The following is a 9,778-nucleotide window of genomic DNA, read 5'->3' as shown; positions in this document are numbered from 1 at the left end:
CTTTTTTTTTTTTTTTTTTTTTTTTTTTAAATTTAGCTCTCTGATATATATACCATGATTTACTAGGATAAGAGATGCTTTAGATGCTGGAGTGTATTGAATGAATGGACAGTGGGCTGATACAGCTTGTTGGATTTAAATTCATATGCTTCACATGTTTTATTTGTTTTAAAACAAATAAAGGGCTGCTTTTTCTTTTGGTACTTTTAAGGGTTGTAAATAACATGCCATAGTGAGTCATCTGAATACTCTTCCTGCTAAATGGTTTTAGGGCTGGAGATGTAATAAGTTTGCAAGACAATTGTTTTTACTATTGTGATGTTTGGGGCTCTATTTTAAGAAGTCAGATATTTACTGTTTATGCCTTTTATATATGGGCAGGTTAATGCTGGACAAATTTAGTTACCCATCTATGCTATACACATGGATAGAAAGAGTTAATCATATCAAAAGTTTTCATTTTTCTTTAGTAGTATAGCAGGCTTCCTAATGTTGATGTATATATTTGGGAAGTGTTTATAGAACCACCCTTAGTGCATATTGATTTTTTTCATATATTCTTTTTTTTTTTTTTTTTTTGTCTTTTTTGTGACCGGCTGCACCGCGCTCAGCCAGTGAGCGCACAGGCCAGCCCTATATAGGATCTGGACCCGCGGTGGGAGTGCTCCCAGCGCCGCACTCTCCCGAGTGCACCACGGGGTCGGCCCCATATATTCTTTTAATAATTTTAGTTTTTTAAGATCTTCATTTGCTTTTCAAAGTGCTCATATATAAAAATGGTGCTAACTGTAAGATTTATAACAGATGTTCTTTTGGATGTTTGGTGTGAGATATGCATGACATGTTTCAATAGTCTTTTCATTTTACTGGCTTGATTCGTTTGTGCTTATTAAAAATGTTAGCGATTTTGTTAATGTTAACATACAAAAATCATCTAAATGGCCTGTGTTATGCTTTTTATGGTTCTTGAATAGTGATTTAAGGATATATAAATTTTTTATCTTTTTTTCTTGTGCTAGATATTACACATCCTTCTTAGAAATATATGCATTAACTTTAAAGCACTAGGCAGTTATCCATTACTTTGTACATTTCTTAGGTAACTGAATATTTTAAAGTTATTGAGGAAAACTGGAACTCAATGTTTACTTGAGTAATGGTTCTAAATTCAGTTCTACTTTGATTAAAGAAACAATCTTTTAAAGCAAAATTATTTGCTGCAGCCAGTGACAGCTTATTTAAAAGAGGTTAACTTATTTTATTTTAGCATGTTTTAGTAAATGTGTGTTAGTCTTAAACACATTAACTTGCATTTTACTATGATGTTGGTACTTGTATTTTTGGTATTGTAGTCATTTTGTTTTCTTTTCCTTGATTTTTTTTTTAACCTGCCCACTATCTCTTCATAAAGTCTCTGCTAGATCATTGTCCATTTTTTTCCTAAGAAAAAAATTCATACTGCATTCTTAAGTGCCATAGTGTTCTAAACTATTGTTAAGAAGCCATTTGTAATTATAAAACATAGGTTCATTTATTAGCATATATGTTATGTCTTGAAAACTATAGCCAGGCAATTTGCAGTTTCTATAATTCTTCCATAAACTGCCAATTGTAAATTTGAACATATACTATAAAGCTATGTAAAACTCACATTAATCATAAAAGTAGTATCATTCTTTATGAATATTTGCACAGATTGTAAAACCTTGCAAGTAATTTTTAGTCTCTTCTAATTTAGAGCTCAGCAGTATACTACTATACTGCTAATACTACTAATAAAATTGACAGTCTGAGTATTTTCTATGTTGCTTGTTTGAATAACATAATGATATATAGCAATAACTTTTTCATTGATTTGAATAAATCTATTGAATAGAAATAAGGTGCACTATTGTGGTTGGCCTAGACTTTACTTAAAGAAAAGCAATTTAAAAGATTTTATCACATACTTTGTTTTAAATCTCCAACTCAGTTTTCTTTGTTTATATCAATCAAATTATTGAATACCTCGTATTACACTATTTTTAATCTTCTCCTAGAAGATAAGGGAATTTGAAAGACTGTAGAATATTATTTTAATTGTAAACATATCTATACATTTTAACAATGTTTACTCATATATCATCTCCACTATCAAATTAGTACTATAAAATTTATAATCATTTCATAAATTAAATAAAAAGGATAATACTGAGCTTTGTTTTTGAAAAATCTAAATTTCATATTGGTGAAGGCTAAATGTGAAACATCTCGAGCAATAGTAGGAACCATATGCCAGTGAACAACTTATGAAAACCTGTGAAGGGAAGAGAAAAACATTCAAAATTTAGAAATATATTTATTTTAGGATTGTTAAACCTACTGTACTATTCATAACAACCACAGCTACTAATATGACCTAACAACTGGTAAGTTTACAGTAGAGCCTACTCTTACAAATTTGTGAGAAGATTTATTATGAATACTCTGCTGACAAATTGTGAATTTAAAGCCACATGTTTCCTATGTTAAAAAAGACCAAAATGTTTAGTTATAACTCCCAGGGTTAAAGGTATTAGAAATAATTATACATATTCAGGCAAGGATGGGGAATCTATTTCAGATTTCCCAGGAATATTTTAGAAAACAGTAGCAGTGGGAAATAGAAATTAATCTAATCAGCTGCAAGATAATTATGTTATAAAGACTTAATCTTTTAGGAGTGTTTGGCTTTTAATATTTGTTGGATGTAGTAATAGAACTTAAATGATTTTTAATGTAGCCCAAAGGATATTTATAAGTTCCATATGTTATTGCTAATATTGTTTTAAATATGAGTGAACATTAAATTATAGGAAGTGGTATCAAGCTATAGGAAAATGGCATTAGGTTTTGAAAGTTTATCTTGATAGTTTGACACATATGGTCTAGTATATGGAGGACATTGTGTTAGATGCTGTGGGGGCTAGACATATAAATAAGATATACTCTTTTCACTCAAAGAGAGTATAATATAGTGAGGGAGACCTGTACCCAAATAACTATTAAGGTAAGGTGTGAATCTAATTCCTTATCTCCAACATCATAAGAAGTGATAGAGACCTAGTTTATGTATAAACAGTTCTTTAGCATACAACTTATTGGCATGAAAAAGAATTATTAAAAGCCTAATGTTTATAGAACTCCAAATTTCCTGGAATTAGATAATGTATTTTCTAGTAGAAAACCAAAAGTACAGAAATTTTTTTAAAACCCAACTATTTCTTATAGTATTAAGGCTTTGGCTAACATTGAGGGAAATATTATGTACATATAATGTTGTGTTTATTTTCAGTTTTGGTGTTGAATTCCTGGTATTGTCACCTAAGTGCTCATTTTCAGGAAAATCAGATTCTACAATAAACTTACTGCTTAAAGTTCAGTAAACTTCTGATAACCTCTAAAACCTCTGTAGTCTGAAAGTTAAGAAATTATAAGATGTCACATGTCAAGTTAACATCCAGTTCTACTTCTTAACCTTTTTTCCCTTTGTAAACAGCACTTTAATGAGACACGACTTAATTAGGTAACAATTATTCCGTGGCTGGATATATACTGGATTTTCACTTACAGTATATTGATTCAGTGTTTATACACATTTGAAAAGAGTGAGGAATACAATACATTTTAAATACCATAGGTTTACAAATTTTCTTACTGGTGTGAATATGGAGTCAAATAAAAATCCAGTTTACATCTCTGCAGAGAGAAAAATTGTTATCCATATGTCTTTTATATTACACATATTTAACTAGAGATAATTTATTGTTAATTTTGTCAAGTTATCATGTGTAAGTCCCATTTATTTTAAAATACTAAGCAAAAAGTTCCAAGTTTGCCTTAAAATACAAGTGAAATTAAAGAACTGGATGATAATGCCTATATTTTTGCCTTATGAATTGTTCTGTATAATAAACCAGAGATGGTTTTGATTTTAATAGGATTCAGAAATTTTGTAGATGTTGAGTACTAATATTTGTACTCTCTTGCAAAGAATGTGATCTAGTTGTGGATTATGTTAATGTTTAAATGTTTTTGTATATGTATTTTACCTCTGAATATGTACTTTTTAGCATCAGGGTTTTGTTTTTGTTTACATAGTAAAGTGGCATTTAACTTGTTGAAGTTGTCTTTTATTTTAAAAGTTCCTTATGTATATTATTGTGGTAATGCTCCATAATGATTATGGTTAAATTTCATTTAATGTGAAGTGTTTAAAATAAAACTGAAAAACATGACTTTGTATGTGTCATATGATAATTGTTATGAACTGAACCAAGCTAACTTTGTCATGTTCAACCCTTAGGTTCTTTTTGGTAGATAGGAAGTGGCCTCAAAAGTTGAGATGGGTATGGGGTAGCCACTCCTTTATATTCTCATTACCAGATTATACAAATGGTCCCAGACTTATGATGGTTCAATTTAGGACTTTTTGAATTTATGATGTGTTTATCAGTGTATTAAATGCATTTTCAACTTAAGATATTTTTCACGTATGATGGGTTTATCGGGACATAACCCCATTATATGTTGAGGAGCATCTGTAATGAAAAACATGTCTTAGGCCAAGTTCTGCCAGACATTTAGACATTTACTAAAGAAACATTCATGAGCAAAGCAGGCACGAAAAAGTTCAGTCAGTAAGCTCAATGCAATCCCAGCTTTATGCTTTTTAAAATTCTCTAACCAGCCTTACAAGAAGGGTTTACTTGAGGCAGACAGTGTAATATACAGTATCTGGTTACTTTATTGTTCATCATCAGGTAACCAGCAATGCTAAAGAAAGGGCTGTACACAGGCGATGGAGACTTAGGTGCCATCTTTAAGGAAGTTGTAAGGTACAGGCATGAATGGATTCAATCTTTAATTTCACTAGTAAGAGCAACTTTCTTATAGCATGTTAGTTGATGAGCCACTTCCCCAATAAATGTTCCTGACATTTAATATGCTAATTAGCAAAACGTTGAATATCCATCAGATTATGGATAACAGAAGTACTTGTAGTACTTGTAGTTCACACTTGAGTGTGGGTTTCCTAGTTAGAAAGCCAGCTAACCATTTTCTCAACTGCATTCTTGATGAGGGCAACTCCTTGAGGTACAAGGGTACTTCAAAAAGTTCATAGCAAACTAGAATTAAAAGATAATAGTAATGTTTCCATGAACTCTTTGAAGTACTCTCGTATATCCTGAAGTATTTAAAGTATGTTATAGATGACATGAAATAAATATGCAATTTTTTTATTTTTGTGGTTTTTAAAAAACATTTTACATATGTTTTTGGCAGCTGACCAGTATGGGGATGTGTACCCTTGACCTTGGTGTTATAACACAGCTCTAACCAACTGAGCTAACTGGTCATCCTCTAAATATACATTTTAAAAGGAGAACATAAAATACTGAAACTAAGGTTATTTGGCTAAGTGGATGCTTTCTAAGTTGTGCCTTTTTATTCTAAGGCATGCACATTGCCCAGAAGTCATTGTGAAATCTGTGAGCAGTTATCGAGGGCTTAATATGTGCAAGACATGGTGGAAGGTGTAAAGGAGTAATATAAGCCATATCCTACAATCCAGTTAAATGTAAAAAAACACCTCAGATTTTTCTTCCCCCAGGGAGGAAGAATAAAAGAAAGTGCTACTCTAGTAGAGCGCTAGCTATGCCTCTTGGGTTCTTTGATAAAGTTACTAGATGTTTCTCTTGTTTGGGACAATAATAGGGGTGGAAATTTCAACTCTAATTTGAAGATAGTGTTGTGATGGATGGATTGCAGGAGTCAGCAATAGATTCATAATGGAACACGAAAAGCACTTCCATCCAGTACAGAGCCAGAACTCAAGGCTCTGAGTAATGGAGTGCTGTGGAGAGATACTATTACACAGCTCACGTGAGTTTTTAATATGTCTTCCAAACTTCTTCTTTTTAATAGAAATGGAACATCCACTTACCTATCACCCAGTTTCAGCTGCTAACCAGTTTTGCTATCCTACTTCATCTTCACCCCACTTTTCTTGTTTTTGCTAGGATATTTTAAGGAAAATCTTGGACATCATAGTGATATGGCCAGTGAATAATTGAGGCTGCATTTGTAACTGATGGGATGCTTAAATTTATTCTATAAGTCACAATGATACAATCACACATCAAAATTCATTGCTTTTTAATATTTAGTATCCAGTATATGTTGCAACTTCCCTGATCACCTCTGTGAGAGGCTGGTTAACAGATACAGAAAAGTACAGCTAGATAGGAGTAATATTATCTAGTGTTCTATAGCACTATAAGGTGACAATCAACAATTTATTGTATAGTTTCAATCAGCTAGTAGAGAGGATTTTGAATGTTTCCAACATGATAAATGTTTGGGGTAATAAAAAAAAATCAATAGTTGGCAGGATTTCAGGGGGTGAGGGAGGGAGGGAAGGAGGGAGGAATGAACAGGTGAAGTACAAAGGATTTTTAGTGCAACAAAACTGTATGATACTGTAATGGTGAATACATAACATTATGCATTAGACAAAACCTGTAGAACTGTACAATACAAGAGGGAACCCTAATATAAAATTAATGATAACATATCAATATTGATTCATAATTGTAACAAATGTACCACGCTAATGTTAACACGTCAATAACTGGAGAAACTATATGTTGCTGGGGTGGGGGGAATATGGGAACTATCTGTACTTTCTGCTTAATTTCTCTGTAAAGCTAAAACTGCTATAAAAAATTGTTATTATTAGTCGTTTTGAGTCAGGATATAAACAAAGTTTATAGATTGCATTTGGCTGTTATGTCTCTCTACCAGTCAGTGCCACCCACCCCTATTTTTTTGTTTTCAATTTGTTGAATAAACAATGTCATTTGTCTAGTATATCGTTCCACATTCTGGATTTGGCTGATTGCTTTCTTGTGGTATTATTTAACTTATTGTCCTATTATTCAAATTTCCTATCAACTGATAGTTAGATGTAGAGCCTTGATCAGATTAGGTTCTTATTTATTTATTTGGCAAGCACTGTTGATGACGTATATACTTCCTATTGTATTGCATCATAAAGTTCATTACGTCTGGTTATCCCATGTTTAGTGATGCTAAGATTAATTACTAGGTTTGAATTCAGTTGCCAACCTAATCCCTTCATTATCAAGTTCCCAGCCAAACACTCACCTGATGGTTTTAGCAGCTATTGATGCCCATGGTTGGATATGATATTATGTTAGGGGTTGCAAAATGGTGATTTTCCAGTTCTGTCATTTATTCTGCATTTATTAGCTAGAATTCTATAAAGGAAAGCATTTCCTCATCACTTATTTGGTTACCCTGAGAAACAGTATGTACAAGAGAGGGAAAAAATGTTTAATTTATTCCTCTCTCAGTCTTTAGAGTTATGAATTGGTGCCCTAGTAACCTGCAAAGGTGATCAAGTACCATGAACTCATGAATTTTTGTATATTTGTTTCAATATATGTATTTCGATTGATTGTCCCATCTTAGGCCTGCATACCCCATCAAGTTCCACTGAAATTTTCCTTGCTTTTAAAAAAATTTAAAAATTATTAAATTATTTGAAATAATTTAAAATATTTTCAAATTTATGGAAAAGCTGTAAGAAAAATAGAACTCTTGTATACCTTTTCCAAGATTCACCAATTTTTTTAACATTTTGCTTCATCTGTTTTTATTCTTATTTTTTTGAGCCATTTGAAAGTAGGTTGCATACATTATGTCCTTTTATCCTTTAATACTGTAGTATATATGTCCTAAGAATAAGGATATTGTCTCATGTAACCACTGTTCAGGTATCAAATTTAAGCATCCTCATGTTTTGGCTTTTCTTTTATGTTTAAAAAAAAAACTTTTTATTGTCATAAAATATATATAAGATTTGGCCATTTTACCCATTTTTAAACACACAATTCTGTGTACTTACTTACATTTACAGGGCTGTGTGACCATTACTTCTATCTATTTCCAAAACTTTTATCCTAAACATAAACTCTCCATCCATCATGCAATAATCTTCCATGATTCCTTCCGCCTAGTTTCTGGTAACCTCTAATCTACTTTGGTCTCTGAATTTTTTTCTTCTTTTAAATTTACTTTTTCTTAATTGACCCATAATAATTGTATATATTTATGGAGTACATTATGATGTACTTTGGGCACATTTATACAGTATGCAATGATCATATCAGAGTAATTAGCATATCCATCACCTCAGACTTTTGTCATGTCTTTATGTTGAGAACATTCAAAATCCTCTCTACTAGCTATTTGAAGTTACACCATGATTTGTTGTTGATTGTGTTCTCCATGCAGTGCTATAAAACACTAGATCTTATGGTTCCTATTCATCTATAATTTTGTATCTGTTGATGACCCTCTTCATATCCCTCCTCTCCCTTCCCCTTACCTGTTTCTAGAAACTACCATTCTACTCTCTACTTCTATGAGATCAACTTTTTTAGCTCCCACATATGAGTGAGAATATGTGGTATTTCTCTTTATATGCCTGGCTTATTTCACTTATTCTTTTACATGTTCTTCCCTAGATCTAGAATCACCCATTTCCTCCAAAGGGACCCTGGCACTTTTTGCTGGGGAATGGTATTTATAGATCCCAATATGGTTGCTAGTGCTGCTTTCTGCTACTGATTCCTTGCTTATAGGCTATTCAGTAGGCAGAGTCAGGAGCTACCTTCTCTTAAGAGAGAGAAAATGGGCTTTTACTTAAATTCTTTGATTTTAACATATCTTTTCTTAGTCTGAAAATCCTGGTCTGCCAACATTAACATAATTTACCGATCTGTTCTATCTTACAACATACCTGTAATAGTTTCAAAATAACAATACTGATATAACTATAAATAATAAGACCAATGAATGCAGTTAAGGTTGCTTCATGATTCTTTTGTCCTTAGATTATATTTCACAAGGATGTACAATAAGAACACTGGCTTTAGAATCAAATAAAAGTAATGTTTCTCTTTGGTTAACAGAATAATTGATGTATAGTTAGATTATTCTAATTCAAATTTTAAGTTTTAAGGATGTACTTTTTGAATTAATTTTTAGTTATAGAAAATATTTATTTGACTTCAGAGTAGAAACCATATGACAAAATGCATACACAGAAATTTTTTTCTGCATTTCTCTCTCTTCCATCCTGCCCAATTTATTCCTTTATAGGTAATCATTTTTATCAGATGTTGGTTCTATTTTATTTTTAAAATGTAAGTATACCTCTTTCCCCATTTCCTTACTGAAAAGATAGCATACTACAAAATACTGTTTTTTGACTTTTTTCCACTTAATATAATCTGGACATTATTTCATTTCAATATATACAGATCATTTTAATCCTTTTTAATGGTTGCATAGTACTTTACTGTGTGGATATATGCCATAGGACTTTTAACTAGTCTGCTGATGGACATTTGGGTTGTTTCCAGACTTTCACTTTTACAAATAATGTGATGAATAGCCTTTTGCATTTGTCATTTTGTGTTTCAGGGATAGATTTTTATATGTGGAATTGCTGGGCCAGGGTAGATGATATACAATTTTGCTAGATCTTGCCCAGTTCTCCCAAGAGGTTATACTGTTTTGCATACCCATCAGCAATAGACAAGAATGCCTTATAGGCTGTTTTTATTATTCCACTGAAGGGCTTATTAACATGGGACACTTGGCCTCAGATTCTTTTTGGCTCAAACTATGTCTAACATTAAAATATAACTAAAGAAATGAAAATTCC

Source organism: Cynocephalus volans, chromosome 3 (assembly GCF_027409185.1).
Source record: "Cynocephalus volans isolate mCynVol1 chromosome 3, mCynVol1.pri, whole genome shotgun sequence".
Classification (NCBI taxonomy): Eukaryota; Metazoa; Chordata; class Mammalia; order Dermoptera; family Cynocephalidae; genus Cynocephalus; species Cynocephalus volans.
This window is presented reverse-complemented; position numbering follows the sequence as displayed.